Source organism: Dama dama, chromosome 18, assembly GCF_033118175.1.
Source record: "Dama dama isolate Ldn47 chromosome 18, ASM3311817v1, whole genome shotgun sequence".
Classification (NCBI taxonomy): domain Eukaryota; kingdom Metazoa; phylum Chordata; class Mammalia; order Artiodactyla; family Cervidae; genus Dama; species Dama dama.
In genome coordinates this window covers 8,488,175-8,515,288 of record NC_083698.1, presented here as the reverse complement: position 1 = coordinate 8,515,288, position 27,114 = coordinate 8,488,175, and the positions used below count along the sequence as shown (strand labels likewise).

The window sequence follows — 27,114 nt, the reverse complement described above, 5'->3', positions numbered from 1 at the left end:
CACAGTGCCGCTGGAGTTTGACTTCGGTTTCAGACCAGAGAGGACAGGATTGTGTGTAGCCGCTGGACAGTGTGGACCAAGAGATATGAGCAGTTGTGATGGTAGATTCTGTTGGTGCTACTGATGATCCCCGGGAGCTTTGTTAGGAGCTATATTCCTCACGGCAAGGAACTTTCAGAGCTCCAATATTCATTATGTTCCCTTCTGAACCAAGTCTCCGTTCTCAGCATTTCTGATGCTGCCCACGGCACTCTGATTCTCCTTATGGCTTCCTCCCAAACTCTTTGGCTCCTTTATCCCTTTCCTCTCATATCCAGTTAGTCCCGATGATTGTTCAGTGTAAAAACATGAAAGTGGCAGCTAGTAAACTGTGGAACTCAGACAAGTTATTCAGTCATTCATTCAGTGTACATCAGTTTTGTACCTGTGCTAATTAGCAACTTGGATATTTGCTGTATAACAGGGTATTTACTAGCCATTCAAGTTGAGCACTTGAAATATGGCTAATGTGACTAAGAAACCAAAATTTTAAGTATTTTAAAATTTTAAGTATTTTAAATTTAAAATAGAAGGTAGCAGGGTAACATTTTTCTGCTAAACACAAATTTATTATTTTGGTAGGACTGGATTTTACTTTAACCACTGAATATTTAGCATCCATATTGAGATATACTCTAAGTGTAGAATGTACAATGGATTTTGAAGACTTAGTATGAAAAAAAAATAAAATGTCTCATTAATATTTTTATACTGATTATACCTGAAATGAGAAATATTTTAGATACCTTGCATTAGACAAAATATTACTATTGAGACTGCTTTTACTCATTTCTTTTTGCTTCTGAAATGAGAAATGTTTTAGATACCTTGCATTAGACAAAGTATTACTATTGAGACTACTTTTACTCGTTTCTTTTTGCTTCTTATTTTTAATTTATTTATTTTTCAAATTATCTGTAGTGATGGTTTATTTGAAACAGTTCTGAGCATGAAGTTTCTTTCTTGCGTCAAATGATTAAGCACTCATAGAGGGGGAGAAAAAAAAGGTACTTGTCACTTTGAAAGTCACAGATAATTTATCTTTCTATAATCAGGTTAGGAGGAAAAAAAATGAAGAACCCGCTGTAGCAGGAAGAAGCAAGGGACTCGCATTTGATGAGATAGATATTCAGTTACTGTGCATGTCCACTGTTTTTCCATGTTAGAGGCTTGGGAACTTGCATGCCTAAAGCCAGGTTACTCGTAGGCACCATAACAATGTTGCTTGGCTGGCAGGGCTGTTGTTACCACAGTAGTTGGCAGTGCCTTCAGACAAATGGGGTGCTGGTCTGTTCCTACAAATCTTCCATCCCCGTGTTCATTGTGAGGAGGGCAACTGCTATGAGCTGTCAGTCAGAGTCTCTTGTCCAAGGTTCCTGGATGACTATACCCTGCTCAATGGAGCTTTTGTCATCACAGCTTGAGATATGCCTGATTTCAGCCAGAGGATGGTAAGCACTTAAGGGGCAGATAGCCAGATTTTTTAAATAATCAGGATTATTCTTTTTGTACTTGATAAGATGATAAGGAAACCTGCAGGCACATATCTGATTTTTTTTTTTTTTTTTAAATCATAGGGACATTGTAACAGCCTTTCAGGGTCCAGGGTATCAGTGTAAGTTTCTTCCATGTTGGAAATGAAGGAGCCAAGTCCAAGTGCTTGGCTGAGACACTCTCTCCCCCTAGTCACCTATTTTTTAAATGTGACCACTAGAAAATTTAAAATGCATATGTGGCTCATTATATTTCTGTTAGACAGTGCTGAGTAGGACTACATGATTGTTTTTTATCTTTTTCCATTAAAATTCTTGGAGGGTAATCAGTCCTTATAGCTTTTCCTCTCAAAATGTTTTTATTACCTTTCCAACCCCTATGTATGTATTTTCTCTAACAGTGACATAAATGATCTCCAAGATGAAGGGAATTTTATAATACTGAAAACAACTTGGAAATGAAATCTTTGTTTCATATTTCTATACCCTTCTCTAGAAATTCTCAATTTACATTTGAACATCAACAAGAATTTTGAGCAATTTTGAGAAATTGTGATGTTCTTTGTCACTGTGTATGAATTATATTTGGCTCTTCTTAAATTGTCAACAATTTCAAGAATCATGTGCCTGAAATTTGAGCAAATTACCAGTAGATGGGAGCCTTGCAACTTTGAATCAGCTAGGACTTTTATCCTACCTTTAAGACCATAAACTGTATGCTACCAAATATTGAATAACTATATGTTGAGTGCTTACAGAGCTAAACTCATACTGGTATGAGTTTATTCATATGAGATATGAATAACATGACTGTCCTTCCGGTGTCCACCATGAAATCTGTGGCTTATCAACACATACTTGTTCCTCTCTTCTTATTTCCCATCTTGGGAGGACCAAGTGGCCCCGTTCTGCTTCCTTAACCCCATCTAGGTTCTTCATGGAGACCTTGCTGAGAATCTGCCATTGTTGTTGTTTAGTGGCTAAGTTGTGTACGACTCTTTGCAACCACATGGATTACTGCATGCCAGGCTTCCCTGTCCTTCACCAGCTCCCAGAGTTTTCTCAAATTCATGTCCCATTGAGTCTATGATGCCATCCAACCATCTTATCCTCTGTCGTACCCTTCTCCCCTGCCTTCAGTCTTTCCCAGCATCAGGGTCTTTTCCAATGAGTCAGTTCTTCCCATCAGGTTGCCAAAGTATGGAGCTTCAGCTTCAGCATTAGTCCTTCTAATGAATATTCAGGACTGATTTCCTTTATGATTGACTTGTTTGATCTTCTTGCAGTCCAAGGGACTCTCAAGAGTCTTCTCCAACACCACAGTTAAAAAGCATAAATTCTTCAGTGCTCAGCTTTCTTTATGTCCAGTTCTCACATCCATACATGACTACTGGGAAAACCATAGCTTTGACCATACACTGAAAACCTTTGTTGGCAAAGTAATGTCTCTGCTTTTTAATATGCCATCTAGGTTGGTCATAGCTTTTCTTCCAAGGAGCAAGTGTCTTTTAATTTCATGGCTACAGTCACCATCTGTGGTGATTTTGGAGCCCCCAGAAATAAAGTCTGCCACTGTTTCCATAATTTCTCCATTTATTTCCCATGAAGTGATGGGATGGGATGCCATGATCTTAGTTTTTTGAATGTTGAGTTTTAAGCCAGCTTTTTCACTCTTCTATTTCACCTTCATTAAGAGGCCCTTTAGTTCCTCTTCGCTTTCTGCCATCAGGGTGCTGTCATCTATATATCTGAGGTTATTGATATTTCTCCCAGCAATCTTGATTCCAGCTTATGCTTCATCCAGCCCGGCATTTCACATGATGTACTCTGCATAGAAGTTAAATAAGCAGAGTGACAATCTACAGGCTTGACATACTCCTTTCCCAATTTGGAACCAGTCCATTGTTCCATGTCCAGTTCTAACTGTTGCTTCCTGACCTGCATACAGATTTCTCAGGAGACAGGTCAGGTGGTCTGGTATTCCCATCTTTTAAAGAATTTTCCACAGTTTGTTGTAATTCACACAGTCAAATGATTTAGTGTAGTCAATGAAGCAGAAGTAGGTGTTTTTCTGGAATTTTCTTGCTTTTTCTATGATCCAATGATATTGGCAATTTGATCTCTGGTTCTTCAGCCTTTTCTAAATCCAATTTGTACATGTGAAAGTTCTTGGTTCACATACTGTTGAAGCCTAATTTGAAGAATTTTGAGCATTACCTTGTTAGCATGTGAAATGAGAACTGTGCAATAGTTTGAACATTCTTTGGCATTGCCCTTCTTCGGAATTGGAATGAAAGCTGACCTTTTCCAGTCCTGTGGCCACTGCTGAGTTTTCCAAATTTGCTGGCATATTGAGTGCAGCACTTTCACAGCATCATCTTTCAGGATTTGAAATAGCTCAGCTGGAATTCTATCACCTCTACTAGCTTTGTTCGTCGTGATGCTTCCTAAGACCCACTTGACTTTGCACTCCAGGATATCTGGCCCTAGGTGAGTGATCACACCATTGTGGTTATCTGGGTCATGAAGATCTTTTTTGTATAGTTTTTCTGTGTATTCTTGCCACCTCTTCTTAATATCTTCTACTTCCGCTAGGTCCATACCATTTTTGTCCTTTATTGTGCCAATCTTTGCATGAAGTGTTCCCTTGGTAGCTCTAATTTTCTTGAAGAGATCTTTAGTCTTTTCCATTCTATTGTTTTCCTCTATTTCTTTGCATTGTTCACTTAGGAAGGCTTTCTTATCTCTCTTTGCTATTCTTTGGAACTCTGCATTCAGATGGGTATATCTTTCCTTTTCTCCTTTGCCTTTTGCTTCTCTTCTTTCCTCAGCTATTTGTGAGGTCTCTTCAGACAATCATTTTGTCTTTTTGCATTTTCCCCTCCTTGGGTATAGTTTTGATCACTGCTTTCTGTACAGTGTTAGAAACCTCTGTCCATAGTTCTTCAGACATTCTATCAGACCTAACTAATGCCTTGAGTCTATTTGTCACTTCTATTATATAATCGTGAGGGATTTGATTTAGATGATACCTGAATGGCCTAGTGGTTTTCCCTGCTTTCTTTGACTTACAGCCTTGTCTCACTCAATGAAACTATGAGCCATGATGTGTAGGGCTACCCAAGACAGAGGGGTCGTGGTGGAAAGTTCTGACAAAATGTGGTCCACTGGAGAAGGGAATAGCAAACTACTTCAGCATTCTTGCCTTGAGAACCCCATGAAGAGTATGGAGAAGATCTGCCATATCCTCCATCTTATTCCTGGGCCTGAGTAGTTCATCCTGCAGATTCACTGTGGGGTCCCCTACCTCTCACCATGGTGGGCCTCATGGCAGGCTGCTTTGGATCTCAATGCATACCTTTACCATCCTTTCCATCACTTCCATTGTGGGAGCATATGGAATCTTCTGGGTTGTCCACTCGAAAGCTAGGGAGATGATGCTTTTCTTTGGCCAGACTTGTCCACTCTCTTTATGCTGCTGGGCCCACCCCATGTTGGCCTAGGACACCCGGCCCGGTGGATTTCTCCCAGGCAACCAAATGGGAGGCACAGTATGCAGAACTCTACTTTCAACATCCCCCGGCTCCCCGGTTTAGCTAATCCCCCTTCTCCACAAGTCTCTAGGTCAAACCCTGGAGAAATAGCACCTGTCTCCTGTGTCCCACCTCCACTTGCCTCTCCTGTCTCTCTCCCTCTTTGCCTTCCCCCACCTCCACCCCAAAGCACTCTTACTGGTCTTGTTCTTTTGCTGAATGGAAGGAGCCTTTGTGTCAAGACTCTGTTCTCTCTAGATTTTATTTCCTTTTGTCAAGTGATCCTTCTTTACAACCCCAACATCATATTTGAGCCTTAAGGCAGGTAGAGATTAGAAGATCAGTTTACACCCTAGAGTGACTGGTTCAATAAAGATTTTCAAAATATTGTACATGAACCAAATGTATTTTCACATAATTTTCTAATGTGTGCTAGAAGCAGAAATGTCACTTTGAACATTTTTTTTTTGGAATGAAGGGAAGATAAGAATTTATGTCCAAAATAGACTTTAAAATATCTTTTTAGTATTCTCAGACGTGTGATGGCTTGTATAAAAATCACTTCTCTTGGTCAGTAGCATCTTGTAACCTCTCTACTGCATGAGGTCATGGTTTGCCCAGAGAATCAAAACTGTTCTTTTTAGTTTAGAAAACTAGATACTCAGCCTATCTAAATGGACTGTCTGTATCCCCTACAGATATAATTATAATGAGATCTTATTTTCTGCTTCTCCTAAGTTAAACCTAAAACCACAGGTCAAATATATGTCTACCTCTTCCTTATTCTTTGTTCACAGAACTTTTCTTTTTCTATGAAAAGAATTAGAGAGCAAGGATGAGACGTATTTGATGGTTCATGATCCTCTTTGTCAGACCTTTTTTCTCTGATTCTGTCTTAGCTTATGAACACACAAAAACACATCTATTTGAATTTGGCTGATATCTTCCATGAAAAATATAAATCAGTCTTATCCCTCAGCATCTACTAAAGATATCAGGCAAATTTGGGCAAGGGGGGCGAATCTTTCTTATTTTTTATAACATTCAAAGTTTTTAAATGAGCAGTTGTTTTCTATAGGTTAAATCAATCCAATACCAGTAAGACAGATTGAAATGAGGCAATAACTAATTTCCAGATAGTATTTAGAATCTGGTGTGGTAAAAAGAGCTCTAGATTGAGAATCAAAAAAGAAAAAATTCTAATGCAGCTATCATTGCATATGTATTTTTGAGTAGCTCATTAATTTTGCTGGGTAGAAATTCCTTCTACTATAATACATGGAGTTACACAAACATTTCTTCTCACTCTGATAAAAATCTGTGACTCTAATAGCTGGAGACGGAAAGTGACCACAGAGACTGAAAAAACAGACAAGGACCCATTTCCATCAGCTACCCCCACTTCTAACTATGCCCTTATATATTTCCTTCCAAACCAACAAGGGATATGGACTGTCTGGCAGAGTCACCAGGACAAAGGATTAAAGGAAGAAAAAGGGATCCAGATGTTTCCATTTGGAGTAATTGAATTTTCAGACACATCTAATTCAGATGAGCTCTATCCATGGAAAACCGAGCCAAAGACATAAAGGGGACTCTTCTAATTCAACTGGGTTCCTGTGATACCACTCTTCCCATTTAGCACTCTATCAATGTTACCCCCTCACATGTCTGTGATGACATAGTTGGAGTCAAGAGGAAGGACACCCTTAATCAAAAAGCAAATTAAAATCTCCAGGCCCCCAGTGGTTTCACAGTAGTATTTATTGCATGCCCACTTAGTACAGAGTACTGTTTTAAGTGCTATGATGAAAAGGTACAAAAAAGTAAGAATAATGGTACTCCAAAAAGTTCTCAATTTAGTTGAAGAAAACATGAACACTATAAAAAACTCCACTTTATGGCCTTTTAAAAACCTCATATAAATAGCAAATGTTTTTATCTGCACATTAATTGTTTCCTTTAATCTTTCAAGGTTAGGCTCACATATAGATTCAATTAATCAAACCAAGAAGAAGGGGCCAAAATTTGCATCCTGCTTGGAAATTTGGATCTTCATCTACCAAGTCTTTTAAACTGTGTGGTAGACTTTTAGCTTAAGAAATAAGTAAGAAACTGAAACCACCAGCAGACAAGGTAAGCATGCAACTTGCCATCCTTTTCAGTTTGGGGAGTGAAAAGTGGGAACCGTTAAGAGATACACAAGTAGAGCAAACTGGAAATGTTCCAGGTAAACTAGGAAACGTGGGTGCTCTCGCAATAAAGAAAATGCTGTATCTCAGGAGCTGACGTGAAAATCGGAATGAGCTTTACTTTGGGTCAGAATGTTGAGGCCAGAAATGCAGGAGAACTTTGTAACCTGTCTGGGTGAGCCTTTCTTCAAGCCTGGAAAATTCGAGCTGACTTCTGTCACCTATTTCTTCCCCCCTTGCCAATTCATTGCTTTCCATAAGCACTTGTTTTATTATTGAGACCAGGTTTGAGAGTATGGAGTGAATCCTTAACTCCTGTTAAGGAGTTGGTTGCTGGCTAGTACAAATAAGCCTTGAGAGTGACTGACAGTACTCACATGTGTCAGCAGGCATTGTAGAATAAACTGCCAAATAAGTTGCACAGACAATCAGTTAGAAGTTAGACAGAGACAGATCATGTTAGGATGGGTAAGGAAAAGATGTTAGGAAAAGATGTGGGATTCAAGTTAGGTCTTCAGGGATAAGGCGGAAATTGCAGTGTATAAGGTGAGTGGCATATTGTGTTTATCATTTTTTTTCTCCAACCAGCAAATGACAAACTATTAAGTACAGAAACCAACAACAATAACAACAGTAATGAAAAATCTGTTAACAAGTAGGGCAAAGTGTTACAAGCCCCACTATATGTAATGGGTCTTATGAATCATTAAGAGAAGAACAAACATTTCTGTAGAGAAATGGACTAAACACATGAAAGAACAATTAATAAAGAAATATGAATGGCCAGTATACATTTGAAAATTTATTCATTTATTAGTATGAAAAAGTGAAAAGAAACTTGACAAAATGGTGGGAGTAGGTGGAGGGAATGGTCCTCTTAGAACTGGTGGTAGGAAATATTATGTTTGGATAATATTTTTAGAAAGTCAGGTTAGCCATATTAATCAATAAGTATCTTCTAAGCCAAAAAGCTATTTTGATAATGCTACATAAGTGAAGCAATAGTACCTTGAAGGGGATTCCATCTTCCACCCTCCTTGTCAACACTCTTCTCTCTTCCTGAAATCAGAAAGTGTGATTTCAGAAATATCACTTTTAGAAATCCATCCTAAAGAGATAATCAGATAATTGCACAAAGATCAAGTACATGCAAGGATGTTCAATATGGTACCATTTATATTAATGTGAAAAATTAGAATCAATTAGTAATACATCAATAAGATACCTACTCAATAAATTTGGTACACTTGTAGACTAGAAACTGAGAAGGTTGTCAGTGAGAAGGTTGTTGTGCATTGATATTCTTTGATATATTTAAATGAAAAAAAAAAGTTTGAAAATAGTATGCTATGGTCATCTCTCACTATTCGCAGATTGGTTCCAAGAGCCACTGTGTGTAACCAAAATCTGTAGATGCCCAAGTTCCTTATATAAAATTGTGTCGTACAATGAATCCAGTTGGTTTTCCACATTCAGTGGTTTTCCATCCTAGGATTCAACCAACCATGGATGGAAATTTGATCCACAGTTGGTTGAATCTGCAGACGGGAACTCGTTAGAAGGCTGACTGTATAATAAGACCCTATTTGTGTGTAGTACATCCATATATATATATATTAGCTATATTATCTGTATGTATTAGATATAAATACATATAAAAATATTGATATAATGACATATATCTATATTTATCTTAGATATATCTAAAGGGCAAATATAATGGTAGAGTTGGTTAGGTTTGTTTTTTTTAATAATTTGTGTTATATTATTTGAATTTTACTCAGTGAATATGTGTTGTCTTTATAAATTATACTGTTAAAAGTACTTTGAGAAAAAAAGCAATGTCCATAAAAATAGGTATAGAAACACATTTATAAGGTTGTTCCTCATAGAGATTCTCAATATAAATTACTGGTGTTCCTGTAAGCCATATTTGGTGCAAAAAATCTGAAAAGGTATATGTCTCTACATGTCTCTCTTTATCCAAGGATATTTTTAAAATACTATCTAAATGTGACATTTAAGCCATTTCATCCAAATATTGTTTGTCTCACTGACCTTTTGAAAAAATATTACACTGCAGCGAACTGGGATTTTATTTTATGACAACTCCTTGGAGTGCGTCTGATCTATATGGTTGGTTGCCCATGAGGTCTTGTGTCTTAGCCATGAATTCTAAGGACAGGATTAACATCCTTTTGTTGAAGCTAAGGAACCTATTAATGTCAGAAGAACATGCCTGCATAGAGGATCATCCCACCTCCTCCCTTAAGTAAAGACTTGAGTTTTTCTGCAGGAAAGAATTTTGAATCCTCTTTAGGGTACAGTCAAGATCCTACTGTTTCTTTTATGTGGTATCATTAAAATAGCTTTGGCTTAGAATTTTGAGGCAATTATAAAATTATGATTATTTTGGCCAAACCGCCATAAACTCTCTGTGACATATACATGTAAAATAAATGCCTCTCAATGAGCGTGCAAATTTGGTATTTGTCCTCCCTTATATACTGTATGACAAGGTAGCTAAATGACAGAGTGTTGTATGGTATAGTTATTTACAAAGCGGAAGAAAAATCTTCCCCAAATAATAACTATATTTTAGAATAATCAATTTGTCTTAGCCCTATTTCTGGTGCTAAATATCTACAGGAGAAAATTATCTCCTAGATGCATTCTTAATTTAAGATAGAAATATGTTGTTTGCATAAAAAAGAAGTCTTGTCACAAATGGCAGTAAATTTTATAAAAATTTCTCTCCCCTCTCCCTCTTACACACACAGGATTCCCAAGCTCTATCTACTTCAGATCTATAGCATCTCACATGGTGAAGCCTGAGCACAGGCACTTTTAAAGCCTTGCAGGCAGTTCTGATGGGCACCCAGGTTGAGAATATTCCTCCAATGGGCAAGCCATCTGGCCCCACTTAGTGTCCCTGGCAAATAAAATGTGGGCCTTCCATTGCAGGACTTAAAATAGTATTGGATTTGGAACTAACTAGCTCCCGGAGCAAACTGTCCAAAAGACCTCTAAGGTTGAGGCTAGTCATTTGGTGAAAATTTTTTTCCAGGAAAATTTCTATTTTTTTTATTATAAAAGTAACACATTTACTATAGAAATTGTGAAAATTATAAAAGAGCATAAAGGAGATAATAAAATCACCTGGAATTCTATCAACCAGATATAACCACAACATTGTCCATATCCTTTCGGATTCTTTTTATATATAACCAGAAAAATGTTGTACATGCAATCTGTAACATGCAATATAGCAGAAGCATTTTCTCATGTTAATATTTTTCTATGAAAAAATGCTCCTTGGCTACAAAATTTTTTTCTCATAATTATTGCTTTTCTACTTTTGGAAGAATTATTGATTTTTCATTTTGGAAATTTTAGCTTTTCAATTTAAGAGTCATTATAAAAAGTCTTGAAATGATCCTCCTTGAACATAAATCTTTATGTGCATTTTGAGTATGTCCTTAAGAATCTACAAGTGGGATTAGTGAGTTAAAAAAGAATATTCATGAGGCATTTTATAAATACTTAGTGCTTGATTATCCTTAGGAAAGGATATACTAATTTTACATTTTGTCTAAAATTTACAATCCTTGAATCCTTATTAATATTGAATGTTTTTATTATTTTTGCCTCATTAAGCCTTATATTTATTTTTCAGTTAGGAAGGTTGCCTTTTCCTGTTGATGTAAACTATTTGTTTACATGTGTAGTGTAGACCATATTTTTTCTACTTTATTTACTTAAAATTTTTTCCTTGTGGTGATTTTGGATGCACAAAATTTTGCAACTACTTTTTTGAGACAAGTCACAATTCAAATATGTACCTACAAAATAGACTCAGCCTTGGAGAGATCATCAGTATGGCAAGAATGAGACACCCCCACCCCACATTACACCACCCCAAGTTCCAGGTTCAGTGCTCTCTCCTGCCTAACCATATCTAGTTTAGCAAAAAGTCATTTATACCTTGGTATGCACTTAAGTCAATGTTTAACATCTCAAGAGGTACTCAGATTTTGAAGCCCTATCTGCAGTTAAGCATTTGTCTTGTTAAAGAAATTTTAGGCATCAAGTAATAGGACAGAAAAGGGAAAATAAACAAGATAAATTTAGATACTGTTATTATTATTTAGATTCTGTAACTGTTATTAAATACCTGCAGTGTAACCATCACCAAACTGACCAAGCCGCAATCACCTGCATGGGAAGGCAGCTGTGTGACCGTGCTACGCTGCAAATAATATTTTTAAAACATTACTGATAAAAATGTACTTCTTATTTTATTTAATTAATAGTAAGAGTATAAAATAAGATGGTGTTAATGTAGAGCTGAGACTTGGGGATAAAATGACTGGCTCAGATTCTTCAGTGGGTGTTTAGTGTGACAGATTAAAGTGCAGACTGACCCACTACAAACTCAATGCTTAGCAAAGGAACTGTTATTTTTAAAAAGCTTCTGAACATTAAGAAAAGACTTAGGAGCCAAAATAAAATCAAAAGAAATAAGCCAGAGAATTTTCCAAAATCTAACTGACACTCGCATGTGGTTGAGTATGAATGTAGCTGCAGATTTAATGGAATTTTTGGTTTTCTTTTATTTTCTATGTTTCAGAGACTGCATATTCATTTGTGATATTTTATTACAGCATGAGGATTTTATTTCATGTGGTTGAGGAGCTTTTTTTTTTTTTTCCAAAATCTCTGTGAAGAAACATCTTTTCATGTAATCAAAAGTATAAACACATGTATATACATATATATTTTATTTTTGAGTTAGCCTCTTTAGTCAGTATAGCTTGGTTTATACTTGGGTTCTGTAGTTAATAGTCCCTGCATGTTCAGTCATTTGCTAAACACAGAATCAGAAGTTACAAATTTGCTTGCCTCCATCACATGATGTCATGGATTGTATATATTCATGGCATTTCTTGTCTTCTTCTCCAAACTATTGGTGTTCATTTAAAGTCACTTGCATTTGATGGAGGACTCAAAGATATCATCAAGAAGTTGGAAACTGAAACTGATGAAAAATGAAAGGGGAATTTGGAGAGAAACAAAAAATAAACAAGATAAATTTAGATACTGTGGAAAACCCATTGTGTCCTAGGAAAGTAGTGGAGGAGGAGGGTCCCTGTAATGCTGAGGAGAAATCAGGAGGTGAGGGTCAAGCACAATATTCACCTACCAGGTGTCTAGAGTATGGCTTCCAAAGAGTGTGACTCTGACATATAAGCACAGGAACTGAGATGGTTTTGGAGGGGATGGTAAGACTTGGATAAGACTCCTGTCTGACATATGGCAGGGGAAGGGCATACTCTTAAAAAGAACCAGATCTGATAGCAGCACTGGGCAAGGCACCCTTTGATTAGAAGGTATTTAAAAATCCTACCGGAGAGTGGAACAGGGAAAGAATGAAAGGTGAGAGAGAAAGAGAAGGATTATTGTTGGAGATGCTGTTGTATTCAGCCTGGATTAATGAGTGATATGGATCATTATTTTTCTAATGTAGACCTCCCCCCAAAAAAGCACAGGGACAAAATTTAACAGATAAAGGACAGTCAAATATTTACCTGTAAACTATTTACTAATCATATTCATCATTCAATTTTTTTGTTTGTTTTCATCTCAGTTATCTTTAACATTCCCTTATACAAACACCCTTCACTTCCTTCCCTTTCTTGCCTGGATGTTTGTGTAAACACATGGCCACATCAACTGGAATCACTTAAAATCCATGACCACAAGTGTAGAAGGGGCATTCCATAGCCCCATAATATTCTTCCCCAAGTCAGAACATGTGACTTTGTTTTCCAGCTTTGGTCTTAATTTCCAAAATTGTTTGGGTTATTCTGGGACTCTTGCATTTGAATGTCAATTTTAGGGTCAGACATCAGTTGGGATTTCGATAGGGATTGCATTAAATCTGCAGATCGCTTTGGGGAGTATTACCATCTCAACAATATTAAGTCTTCTGATCCACGAAATGAGTTGTCTTTCCATTTATTTAGGTGTTCTTTCATTTCTTTCAATGGTATCTTGGAGTTTTCAAAACTTTACAAAACTGTAAGTTTTGAATTCTATTGTTAAAGTTATTCCTAAGTATTTTATTCTTTTTTATATTATTATAAATTGAATTTTTTTCTTAATTTTAGTTTTGGATTGTTCACCGCATGTAAATAAAAATACATTGCTTTTTGTATATTGATTGTATATTGTATATTGATCATTGATCATATTGTATATTGATATCAATATTGTATATTGATCTTGTATTCTACAAACTTGTTGAATTCATTTATTAGTACTAACAGTTTTTTTCAATGGTTTCCTTAGGATTTTCTACATACAACATTGTGTCATCTGCAAATAGAGATAGTTTTATTTCCTGCTTTTCAATCTGGATACCCTTTATTCCAGTTTCTTACCTGATTTCCCTGGCTAGAATCTCTAGTACAATGCTGAATAGAAATGGTTACAGCAGACCTTCCTGTCTTGTTCTGGATCTAAGCTGTTGTTTAAAATTTTTGATGAAGTTCCAGTTCTCTGTCCTTTCAGGTGATTCAACTGCACCTTCATGAAATGCTCATTTGAATCAGATGCAACAGTATTCTAGATCCTTACCCTTATGGTTGGGGCTTCCCTGGTGGCTCAGCAGTAAAGGATCCTCCTGCCGGTGCAGGAGATGTGGGTTTGATCTCTGGGTTGGGAAGATGCCCTGGAGAAGGAGAATGTCAGTTGGCACTGACATTCGGAATCCTTAGAACCAGTGGTCAAATACAATACTATTAGAGATCAAGACTCAGGCCCCATTCATAAGAGTACAGGCTACAATAATAGACTCTAGATTATTGTATCCTGTTCATGAAAGTCTAGACAGTGTTTCAAGAACATTTGAATCAATGCATATATATTTATTTTCAGTGATTTCATCAGTTTCAACTAATTTCACCAATAAAACCCCATTTATAGAATTCTTTATACTAATTAGCCAAAGACTTGAGGTTGTTTAGAAATAATGATAGCTGAAGTACTCATAGTGGTGATGTCTGGAGAGTAGAATTTTTGATAGAATTCTATTTGAACACACTGGAAAGTCAAATTCTCAATTAGGACCACTAACCGTCCCTAGAGTGTAGCTTAAATTAATGCATGTGTGTGTGTGTATACACAAATTCATACATGATATAGATATTTTAATGCAGAAATATTTAAAAACAGGTCACAGGCAACATAACATGTGAGTATGGCTGAAACAGAACTTATGATTCCTTATTAAAGATACTTATCCATGGAAATTTTGTCTCATCAATTTATGCCATCAACATCACCATCCATACAGGTGTTTAAACCAAAAATCTAGGTATTAGCCTTCATATCTTGATTTCTCATCTTTTATAACCTGTCCATTAGCAAGTCATTTTGATTCTACCTCCAACTCTTTTATATCCTAAAGCCATCTTCTCTTCTCCACTATCACCTCCTTAGTCAAAAGCACCCTGCATGCTGTATGCTAAGTTGCTTCAGTTGTATCTGACTCTTTGTGACCCCTTGGACTATAGCCCACCAGGCTGCTCTGTCCATGGGATTCTCCAGGCAAGAATACTGGAGTGAGTTCCCATTTCCTTCTCCAGGGAATCTTCATGACCAAGTGATTGAACCCAGGTCTCCTGCACTGTAGGCAGACTCTTGACTGACTGAGCCACAGACTCTCTGGGAGTCCCTGGGATGCCCTTAAATCACTGTAATTATGTCTATCAAGAAAAAAGTGGAGAAAAAGAAAAAAGTGAAGTGATAGAGCAAGGAGTCTGATGCAGGTTCCTCCTAGTCACTGCTCTTACTTCTTTTCTGGGTGTCTCTGAGCTAGCCTCCTAACAGGTGTTCTAGCCTTTTCTCTGTTATCTCTTCTTCCCGCTCCATCTGATTCCACTCTTTAAAAAAGCAGCCAGAGAGATCTTTTAAACATGTAAATTAGATTATGTCACTTCCCTTATTGAAGCCATCCAATGACTTCCAGTCACACTTGGAATGAATCCCAGATTCCTTACTGTAGACAGGGAGCCTCCGTGGTCTGGCTCCTGATTAATTCTTTGACTTAATTTCAAACAACTACCACGCTACCCACTGTGCTTCAGTCACACTAGCCAACTTTTTGGATCCTGAAAATGACGAACATTCTTGCCTTGGAGCCTCCGCACTGGCTGTCTGGCTGTCTCTCTGTCCAGATGACTCTTGCCCTGATCTTAGCAAGGCTGCCTGTTTCTCATTATTCAGAGCTCAGCCCAAATGTCAACTTCTCAGAGTAGCCTCTCTGACCATGCACTCTTACTTGGGTCTACCTTGTCATGCCCTACTACACCTGCCTGTTTTAATTGTCTTCATTATTCATGTTTAAGTACATGTGTCATCTCCTCCCAGCTAAGATATAAACCTTATTGACAGCAGAAATCTTATGCTGTGCACCTTTGAATCTCTGTCTTGGAGAACAGGACTTGATGCCTAGAAGTGCTCAATGAATGTTTATTGAATGAATGGACAAGTAGAAATTTAGAGCAGAGCCTGGTATTTTGATAAAGACTCATCAAAATTATTATGCTTGGCTAGAATTTTTGATATCAAATATTACCTAAATAAATGAGTTATAATCTGGGGGCTCAACACTTCTTTGGGGATAAAAATCAGGGGCATGATATTTGTTATGATAGGATATACTTTGAAACACTGTGTGAATTATTTAGTTTGTGCATCACTAAATGATCTGCAAGTGCTGAGTGGGAGGAAAAAGATGATGAGCCTAGGGGTCAGGATGAGGAGGCTTCAGAGGGCACAGCTATATAGATCTAGAAGTTTTTCTGGTATTGTCAGCATCTCCCTCCCTTCCTCTCACCACCTCTTTGTTCTTTTTGTCTGGAGAACCCTGACTAATACAATACCAGTTCTGTGCCTGTAGAGGAAGGTAGCCATGCTGGATCTTCCCTTTGCACTTCCAGATCCACTGTCCATTAATGTGTGTTCTCCTCCCCCCTGTCTGTGACCATGAGTGTGCCCAGTTGACTCCTTCCCCTGTAGCTCCCAGTTGGATGGGGTTGGTGATGAGAGACCTGGCGGAGGCTAGAGTGCATGAGGAGAGTGAGGTTAGGGCGTCTCTTGTCCTGGCTTCCTCCCTGCCAGGCCACGGGTGAGCAGTGTTTGCATTCCTATGCCCTCCATCTCTGGTGTCTGCCATGGCTGCAGCTCTAGTAACACTGGAGAGCTCAGCTCTCCCAGAGTTCTTGCCCACTGTCTCCTCTGGTTCTTTAGGTCTAGGTTGGTTGCTAGCACTTTCCCACCCCACCCCGCTAACCACGTGCTTCCTCACCCCTCATAGTTTTCCCTTAATCCTGCCCATGGATCTGTATATCACCCTCGCTTTCCCTGTGTGGGTAGTTCACAGCCCTTTAAATTCTTTTTATATACGAGGAGACTGAGGCTTAGAGAGATCTGGTAACTCCTTCAGGGCTGCGGTTTAAACCAAGGTCTCTGACTTCTGTGGAAGTACTCGAAGCCCGTACACCTCAATTCAATTACTGTTCACATTAATTACTCTTTGTGAATCACAGTTTCCCCATTTGCAAAGTGAGGTCAGTAACAATAACTCCTTATGGATTTCTAGTTAATGCTCAATAAATATCAGCTTTTTTGCAACAAAAAAGGGACCTCGACAAAGATAGAAATTCCCAATTTACAGGGTCTTGGTAAGAATGAATTGGCTAAAAGGTGTATCGCACCAGCATAGGACCTGGCACACACCAGGCACTTAATAATACATGCCACTTACCAGCAGTCACATCTACTGTCCTTTTCCTAGGCCATGCTCTCTAGGGATATGATCTTGAATTCTATGTGAGCAAAATTCAAGTTGAGAGCCACTTTACGTATATTGTCTTTGTAAATACCATAAGGAACTAAGAGGTGACTTATTCCAGTCTTAAAGATGTGGAAACTAAGGGTCAAAGAGTTAGATAACTTACCTAAGCTCACGACTGCATCTGTGAGTGAAGGATCAAGGATTCCAGCCCAGACATATCTGACTCTACATTTATTTGAGCCAAGAAAGACTTGTTAATAGAGCCAGTATTCAGTTGGTAAGCACTGGTGTGACAGGTCCCACATTAAATATTGGATATTTTTCCATTGGGAGGCAAGTGGCTGCTGCCTACGTGCTCTTGAGTAGAACCTGCCCACCCATTCCCCTTCCCTCCCCATGACCTGCAGCTGCAAAGATAGTGCTCTGATGCTCTGTGCTTACACCGCATCAATTTTTAACATTCAGAGTATTGCTCTCAGCAACAAATCTAGTAACTGAAACTTGAGAATCTCATCTCAGAGAAATACAGGAAAAAAACGAGATGGAGCCCTTTTAGAAATTCAAGAAGGAGGGGATGACCTGGGTGTTTTCAGAGCACTGCAGAAAATTCTTACCATACCTCTGTCCTGTGACTGCTTTCCTTGGAGGATGAACCCCAGAGGGACCTTGAAGGTGAGGGGACGGAGGGGTGGCCTTGTCTGTTCCCATCATCCAGAAAGCCCGGTTCTTTTTTGGACCTTCCCTGTTTCATTAAGCCTTTATTGCACCTCTGCCCCGAACCGCAGGCTCTGCTGGTTCTTTCAGAATAACTCAGAGAGAAAATAGGTGTGCACACAGTGTGAGGCAGAGAAGGAAAGAGCCAGATTTCCCCTGGCCTCTGGGTTTCAAGTCAGTCAAGCTGGGCTTCCATGTTTTACCTTAAAGAGGGAAATTGGCAGCTTGCCACGAGCCTGAAGGGTGTGCCTCATCTCTGTGATGCTGAGCTGGTAGCCCTTCATCGTCACCTATAAAGTCATCCCATCACCCTGGGAGCTGTCCATGTCTGAAGAAGGCTGGCTTTGGGGGTTTTCCTTGTTTAATGGCTGGGGGGCGGGTGGGGGGGGGCAGGGGCGGCACTGGAAATTTATAGGAGAAAGTCTGCAAATAGGTAGTGAGTCAAGAAAGTCCAAGTCAGGGTTCATGAGACAGAGGTCCTGGGGCTGGTGGGAGGAGGAGGAGGCTCAGGCAATGTCAGTCATTGGGGAATTTGATACGAAGACAATTTTGCTCTGTTTCCTTGAAGACCTTTCTGCAGTGTGTCAGACTCTGTCCCTGCTGTGAGGATCTGCCAAGGCCAGCCCTTGCCCTTTATATATCTCCTTTCTCTTTCTTTCTTTCAAAATGGACTTGCCCTGGATTAATAAAGATATGCTGAAGAGCTTCCTATCTCTGCCTGACGTTATGCTTCAATAATAATACTACTCCAAACTTTAATCTAAAAAAAGTAGAAAGGAATTGAAAAAAAAATTCACAAAGAAAAAGCAAACCTCTATAATCAAAAGACATAGGGTTAGGGGTGGAAGAAAGGACCAAGATAACACTACGGTGAAATGGTGGCATTTAATCAGGCATTTAGGCAGGGTGTGGGTGAGGCAGTTCCAGAATGACAAGAACCAACCTGAACCCTCTAATGGAATCTTTGTCAACTATTTCAAATATTCTGGTGCCCTTTAAAAACCATTTTCCCCTCTGCCCTTATGTTTTTGTCTTGGCCTAGAGGTGAAAGTGAAATAATCGAAAGTGAAATGCTGGCTCTATTGACTTTTTTGTTTCAAAGGGAAAACAGTGCGCAAGTTTCATAGGAAACCTCTTGCTTGAGAACAGGACCGGCTACATGACTTACAGGGCCCAGTGTGAAATGGAAACATTGGGCCGCTTGTTCAAAGTGTTAAGAATGTTAAGGTGACAGGTGAGCATGAACCCAAGTGTGGGGCCCTTCTGAGCTAAGGGTCCCTGTGTGACTACACAGGTCACACTCTCAGAAGCTGGTCCTGCTTAGGAGTGAGAGTGTTAGCTGCTCAGATGTGTCAGACTCTTTGCGACCCTAAGGACTGTAGCCTGCCAGTATCCTCTGTCCATGAGATTCTCCAGGCAAGAATACTGGGGTGGGTTGCAATTCCCTTTCCAGTGGATTTTACCAACCCAGGTATTGAACCTGGGTCTCCTGCATTGCAGGTGGATTCTTTGCTGCCTGAGCCACCAGTCTCTGAAGGTTTATGTTATTCTCATTTTCTGAGTTAATAATACTGCTTCTTCCATTTTCAAAGCATCAGGAATTTGATGATTTTGTGTGTGTGTGTGTATTTCAATGCTATTTTTAGGCACTTAAATTTATTTTCAAAATGGCTCTTTAAAACCTGAGACATTTCTAAAATGCAATTGACAATGTCTTACATCTAAATCTGAGACAGTAGGACAGTTGCCTGCCTTTCAGAGGTCCTACATTTAGAGCTCTCTTGTTCAGCTCAGCTCAGGTGTGAGGGGTCAAAGAGACATGCCCTCCCAGGCAAGTGCCCAGGTGGCTAAGACCCCAGACTTCCTTGCCCTGATGGCCCTGACCTGCTGCCCGGGGCAGGGACCCTCCTCAGGTACATCTTCCCAAGGGTGGAACTTACTACCAGTATGGGCACCCCCGGCCTTGATCAACCAAAGGACAGCTGTTTAGGGACGAGGAGAGGGGGTGCTATTGACAGAACTTGGGCTGGGATGTTCTTGCCTGTTTTGGGGGGCCCTTGCTGTGCCAGAGGGAGTTGGAAGGGGGAAGGTTTAGGAATGGGTGTTTTTCCCACATCACTACCTTCCACGCAGGAATGCCAAGCACTCTGAGGATTCTAAATTATAATTTGGCTTTTCAGGCCATTATTGAAGGTATATTTGTCATGATAGCATCAAACATATTTAACAGTTCGGTAGGTTAACTTGCAGCTTATAAAGCTTTAAACTATGTGGGCTTCCTGGTGGCTCAGATGTTAAAGAATCAATGCAATCAATCCTAACCTTAACCAATGCAGGGGACCCTGATTCAGCCCCTAGGTTGGGAAGAAAACTTGGGAGATGAGAATGGCTGCCCACTCCAATATTCTTGCCTGGAGAATTCCATGGACAGAGGAGCCTGGTGGGCTACAGTCCATGGGGTCGCAGAGTCAGACACTACTGAATGACTCACTCATCACTTCCATTTCTGTTCTTGTCCTGCATTCTGCAAATATTAGGGGCAGATGTGGACGGCAGGCAGCAAAGACAGTGTATATTCCTATAATGAAACTGAACACTAGTTTCCTCATAAACAGTTTTATAATCCAGTTACTCTACCTTTTCATATGTGTGTGTGTAATATTTATACATTTTGACAAAGACAGTTTCTGTTTTGATTAGTGAAATATAGGAGTTTTAAAGGATGTAATTATTAATTATGTATTTACCACATCCAGTTTCGTATACATTTGTCCTCCAAATGCTTCCCAATTTACCAAGAACATAATTTTTATCACCACACTAGACTCTACTAAAATTTGTATCTCTGTACCACAAGAAGTAATAATTTTATCTTTAATGTTGAATTTCTTATGTGAGCCTTACATAACATTCATAATAATGTCAGATATTTCTCACTGACAGAATGAATATTCAAAAGATGTATTTTGATTTCATGAGTTGAATGAAGAAAAACCATCATTTGTATTGACTGATTTTCTCTGGCAAGAATACATAGAAGAATTAGACAAAAAAGATCTTCAAGACCCAGATAATCACAATGGTGTGATCACTCACCTAGAGCCAGACATCTGGAATGCAAAGTCAAGTGGGCCTTAGGAAGCATCACTACGAACAAAGCTAGTGGAGGTGGAATTCCAGTTGACCTATTTCAAATCCTAAAAGATGATGCTGTGAAAGTGCTGCACTCAATATGCCAGCAAATTTGGAAAACTCAGCAGTGGCCACAGGATGGGAAAAGGTCAGTTTTCATTCCAATCCCAAAGAAAGGCAATCCCAAAGAATGCTCAAACTACTGCACTATTGCAGTCATCTCACATGCTAGTAAAGTAATGCTCAAAATTCTCCAACCTAGGCTTCAACAGTACATGGACTGTGAACTTCCAGATGTTCAAGCTGGTTTTAGAAAAGACAGAGGAACCAGAGATCAAATTGCCAACATCAGCTGGATCATCGAAAAAATAAGAGAGTTCCAGAAAAACATCTACTTCTGCTTTACTGACTATGCCAAAGCCTTTGACCTGACCCTGATGCTGGGAAAGATTGAAGGTAGGAGGAGAAGGGGACAACAGAGGATGAGATGGTTGGATGGCATCACCGACTCAATGGACATGAATTTGAGTAAACTCCAGGAGTTGATGATGGACAGGGAGGCCTGGCCCCAGTCCATGGGGTTGTAAACTCAGACATGACTGAGGGACTGAACTGAACTGAAAGCCTCTGACTGTGTGGATCACAGTAAACTGTAGAAATTTCTTCAAGAGATGGGAATACCAGATCACCTGACCTGCCTCTTGAGAAATCTGTTTGCAGGTCAGGAAGCAACAGTTAGAACTGGACATGGGACAACAGACTGGTTCCAAATAGGGAAAGGAGTACATCAAGGCTGTATATTGTCACCCTGCTTATTTAACTTATATGCAAAGTACATCATACATGGGCTGGAGGAAGCACAAGCTGGAATCAAGATTCCCGGGAGAAATATCAATAACCTCAGATATGCAGATGACACCACCCTTGTGGCAGAAAGTGAAGAAGAACTAAAGAGCCTCTTGATGAAAGTGAAAGAGGAGAGTGAAAAAGTTGGCTTAAAACTCAACATTCAGAAAACTAAGACCATGGCATCTGGTCTCATCACTTTATGGCAAATAGACGGGGGAAGCAGTGGAAACAGTGAGAGACTTTATATTTGGGGGCTCCAAAATCACTGCAGATGGTGACTGCAGTCATGAGATTAAAAGACACTTTCTCCTTGGAAGAAAAGTTATGACCAACCTAGACAGCATATTAAAAAGCAGAGGCAGATTCATGTTGAGGTTTAACAGAAAACAGCAAAATTCTGTAAAGCAATTATCCTTCAATAAAAAATAAATTAATTAAAAAAAATCAGACACATTACTTTGCCAACAAAGGTCCATCTAGTCAAAGCTATGGTTTTTCCAGTAGTGATGTATGGATGTGAGAGTTGGACTATAAAGAAAGCTGAGCACCAAAGAATTGATGCTTTTGAACTATGGTGTTAGAGAAGACTCTTGAGAGTTCCTTGGACTGTAAGGAGATCCAACCAGTCCATCCTGAAGGAGATCAGTCCTGAATATTCATTGGAAGGACTGATGCTGAAGCTGAAGCTCCAGTATTTTGGGCTCCTGATACAAAGAGCTGACTGATTAGAAAAGACCCTGATGCTGGGAAAGATAGAAGGCAGGAAGAGAAGGGGATGACAGAGGACGAGATAATTGGATGGCCTCACTGACTCAATGGACGTGGTTTGGGTAAACTCCAGGAGTCGGTGATGGACAGGGAGGCCTGGTGTGCTGCAGTCCGTGGGTTGGACATGACTGAGTGGCTGAACTGAACTGAACTGAGGACACCGGAGTAAAACTGGCCTCGTTCAACTGTTTGTGCAGTTCTTCTGATAATGGAGTTATCACTTCACTTTTCATGTATCCAGAAGGAAACTTGGAATCCAAAGTGAGTGAAGTTAATGAAGAAGAACAATCATTGGAGGTAAGTGAAAAGTCATGCTTCACTGAGCGATCTGTAAACAGTCTTTTTGTAAGCACGTATGTTCAACAGCCATTTTTGGAGATAGTCTTAAAGTAACTTCTAACTTTGGGAAGAGATGCTTGTGCTTCTTCCAAAGAGTTGTGTTCTGGTTTTCATGTGGTCAGTGGTATCACTTAACCGTCATAATAGATGGTAAACTGTGTTGTTAAATATTCCTTATAACTTTCATACTCATCGTCAGCTTTCTTGTGAAATCGAATTCAGAGCTTAACTTTTTGCTAAACATATGCTTTTGGCTTTTTTGAGTTCTTTGCTGCTGAAAAAGTTCATTGCAAAAATAAAACAGCATTACTAAATAAAAATAGCTACTGCTATATGTATGTACATTTTATGGACGTGGAAGTGGTAGTTACTCAGTCATGTTCAATTCGTGGACTGTTGCCCGCCAGGCTCCTCTGTCCATGGAATTCTCTAGGCAAGAAGACTGGAGTGGGTTGCCATTCCTTTCTCCAGGTTATCTTCCCAATCCAGGCATTGAACCCAGGTCTCCTGCATTGCAGGCAGATTCTGTACCATCTGAGTCACCAGGAACCCTGGATACATCACATAGTGAATCACAATATTGCGTAATGACAGTCTTCAGCCTGCTCTCTCTAAGCTCTATGATCAGACGGCGAATGCTCTAGTTTCCGTTAATGTTTCTCACCCTGCCAATAAAGTCTCACATTCCTACAGATCCCACCAACTGATGGCTCAGTGGCTACCCGCATTTGGAAAGGTGTGGGTGTGGCCAGACCACAATGGACTGGCCCAAGGATGGCTAGTAGAGGTGGGGTTATTGAGCCCAGGCTTCTCAATCACCTCTTGAACTGCAAGAAATTAGCTTCTTGAGCTCTCTCTTGCCTGAGGGCACTGTGTTTACCAGCAGGTGCCGAGTGTGCAGTTTTCAGAAGGGAGGAACTTGTTATACTGGGTCTGGAAAAAAAGAGGAAAGAGAGATGGCTTATTGCTGGACATCTTTTAGAGTTGATCATGTGTTAAAGTAAAATATCTGTTTATTCTGCATACATCTCCCACAGTGCTAGCCAAGACCATGTCAGAAGCAGCAATACAAAGTAGAAATCTACCAATGCAGCTATTAATACTTCCTTATTAAAAAATTAAAAATCTGAAGGAAATGTTAGGGCAGTTGGTACACTGGAACAACAGGTGTAAACTGTGATTGCTCCACTTATAGGAAAGCAAAGAAGCTTCAGTTTCTTTGCTCCTTTGGGAATGCTGTTTATAATTTTGCTACCTGGTATTCTAGTGTGTCTGAGTTTTCTACAGGTGTGGTTTCCTAGGTTTGAGTTCACTTAGATTATGCCAATACATGAGCCCAGGATGCCAGCTTGATGCCTGTGACTGTGTGACCATCAGTCTAATTCTTTTGCCATTGAAAGCAGTGTAAAAGCTGCTTGATTGACTAGGCTGTCTTGGTCGCTTAGTTATTAGGATAGAGCTGAGCAAGCCAGGGGACAGAAGACCTAGCACATGCTCTGTGGTCAACATTCAATAAAGGAGCCATTGTTGGAGGTGTTATTGAAGGCCATCGACTTCCTTGGGTCTATGTTCCCTGTAACAGTAGTGATCTCAGCAGAGCTTCCATGGCTGTGTGTTTATGACTCATATAAACATATAGATATTGAATGGAAATCTAAATAAAAAAACAAAAAGTAATGCCGGTAGTTTCTTGAAAGTCATCATAAAATGACCTTACAGCATGCAAAATGTTAATTAACAACTGCCCCATTAGAGCACCAGAATCGCAAGCTCTTGCAAAGAGGTTTACAGTGAAAAAGAGAAAGAGAAACCAGTTTTTTCAGAATCACTGGGCGAAAACCTGTCCATCACATTCTATTGTTCTTAGAATGCCTACTACAGCTTTTGCCTCTGTTTGACATGTCAGGCTATGCAGTGAAGTGTTGATATTTGATATTTTTGATGTCCTAATCAGATGCTTGTTCAATAGAAGTCACTGCCAGATTTTGCAGACTTTGCAGAAATGGAAATTCTAGTTGCTAGTGTTACTCTTAGCTTGCTGCTTCGGGTCCAGATTTAAATTGATTTTTTTCTAGGTTTTTAAATATGTAGATGAACAGGAACATAATGGAACAATGGTTAACATTAGGATCAGTCTGAAGTTCTCTTAGCATTCACTACATCCCACTTCAGATCTTTTTAATTTTTATTTTAATTTTTATCTTCAGCACTAAGGAGAGTGGACGTTATTGTACATGTTTAATCTCTCCCCAGATTGTCATGGAGGGACGAGACGTGTTTTCTCAAAGGACATGGACACTTAGTTTAGACAAGAGGAAAATTTTCTAGTTAGTCCCTAAGAGATAAGGTGGCACTGTGTGTTCTGGAATGTTGTTGCTTAAATTGTGACAGGGTAAAGTAACTTCTGTTGCTATGCAAATAACACTGGAAGAAAACAAAAATCACGTTCAGTTCAGTTTAGTCACTCAGTCCGGTCTGACTCTTTGTGACCTCATGGACTGCAGTATGCCAGGCTTCCCTGTCCATCACCAACTCCCGGAGCTTGCTCAAACTCATGTCCATCCAGTCGGTGATGCCATCCAACTATCTCATCCTCTGTCGTCCCCTTCTCCTGCCTTCTATCTTTCCCAGCATCAGGGTCTTTTCAAATGAGTCAGTTCTTCGTATCAGGTGGCCAAAACATCGGAGTTTCAGCTTCAGCATCAGTCTTTCCAATGAATATTAAGGAATGATTTCCTTTAGGATGGATGGGTGGATCTCCTTGCAGTCCAAGGGACTCTCAAGAGTCTTCTCCAACACCACAGTTCAAAAGCATCAATTCTTCGGTGCTCAGCTTTTTGGTCCAACGCTCAGGCTTTATCACAGAATGTTCTATGGAACAGGAGTCATATGAATGCTCCATGCAAAGAAAGTTCTGTAGCCAAGACCCACCTCACTTTGTTTTTGGAAGTTCCCAAGATACATTAATGTTATAAAGAGTTTGATTGGTCTTGCAATGAAGAAACCATTCTTGGAGCTTTCTAAAGCTTTCTAGAATTGATCATGAAGGCCTCATCCTATGTTACTTCCTGTAGAAACACTGTAGTGGTGTAATATCATTTCTTTAAGTCTGTTTTCTTACATTCATTGGGCTAATGACTAACTACAGTCCCAAGGCATCATTTCCTATTTATTTTATCTAAGCTAAATCTGGGCTTCTCTGGTGGCTCAGATAGTAAAAAATCCACCTGCAATCCAGAAGACCTGGGTTAGATCCCGGGCTTGGGGAGATCCCCTGAAGGGGGGCATGGCAATTCACTCTAGTATTTTTGCCTTGAGAATCCCCATGCCAGAGAAGCCTGGTGGGCTATAGTCCATGGAGTCACGAAATCGGACGTGACTGAGCACACAAGCTAAGTCTAGATGTATTTTCTTTCCATTCTTCTCTGCCGATAGACGACAACAACCCTTCCAAGTGCCCTTCATGTTTGGTGATCTTATGAAACCAATTCTCTTTCCAGAGCTCATGAGCTTCTGTTATCCAGGGTCATTTCTTACCTTTCTTTTCTTCTTGGTTTTCGAAGCTTTCTTATCTTCTATCCCACAGTAGAACCATTGAAATCTAGCTCAGTTTGAAATGTAGTCAATTTCTGTTTCTCTCATTCCCATTTCTCTTATCCCCAGACGTCACCTGGCTCTCAGACATGATCAGTACAATAAACAGTGATCTGTTTGATTTATGTCTGTCATTTTGATAAAATGAAAACATTTCAAGTTACGGATGTCCTCTTTTGACAGACTGGTATTGACCTTATTCACATCCTCCCCCTCCCCCGAATATAGATTTACTACCTTTTTTTTTTCCCCCTGCAGTGCAAGTCTCAATACCTACTGAAAGTGTAGAATCCAGGCCAGCAGTCTCAGTGGGGTACCTTTCTGCCCTCTTGTAGGAGGGAAAATCCGGATTCATTCAGTTTCCTTGAGAAAATGTGTGTGCCTTTGACACGCTGGGCATTGGGGTGCAGTGACAGGGAGAATCGCACAGGCAGGCTCCTGCTTTCAGGAGACACGGATGCGCGTGTTGTCAGGACTTTTGTTGTAGCGTGTAATATCGTTTTCTTTTTTAAAAGACTGTCTTGATCCAGTTCTGAGGCTCTGGCTGGAGGCTGGTCATTCCTCTTTTTGAGCAGCTGATTGAGTCCACATCCCCAGTG

The 27,114-nt window shown here is 39.6% G+C and overlaps 1 long non-coding RNA gene and 1 pseudogene across 1 annotated transcript in view; one reads left to right on the top strand and one right to left on the bottom strand.

Annotated features, from left to right (window-relative positions):
* LOC133072046 (uncharacterized) overlaps window positions 1-27,114 on the top strand; it is a 199,096-nt gene that overhangs the window by 111,217 nt on the left and 60,765 nt on the right. The window contains exon 2 of the long non-coding RNA XR_009696613.1: window positions 20,777-22,879. This is a non-coding gene — a long non-coding RNA (uncharacterized LOC133072046). The remainder of the gene's footprint in view (window positions 1-20,776; window positions 22,880-27,114) is intronic.
* LOC133072734 (gametocyte-specific factor 1-like) lies at window positions 1,173-1,669 on the bottom strand (annotated as a pseudogene).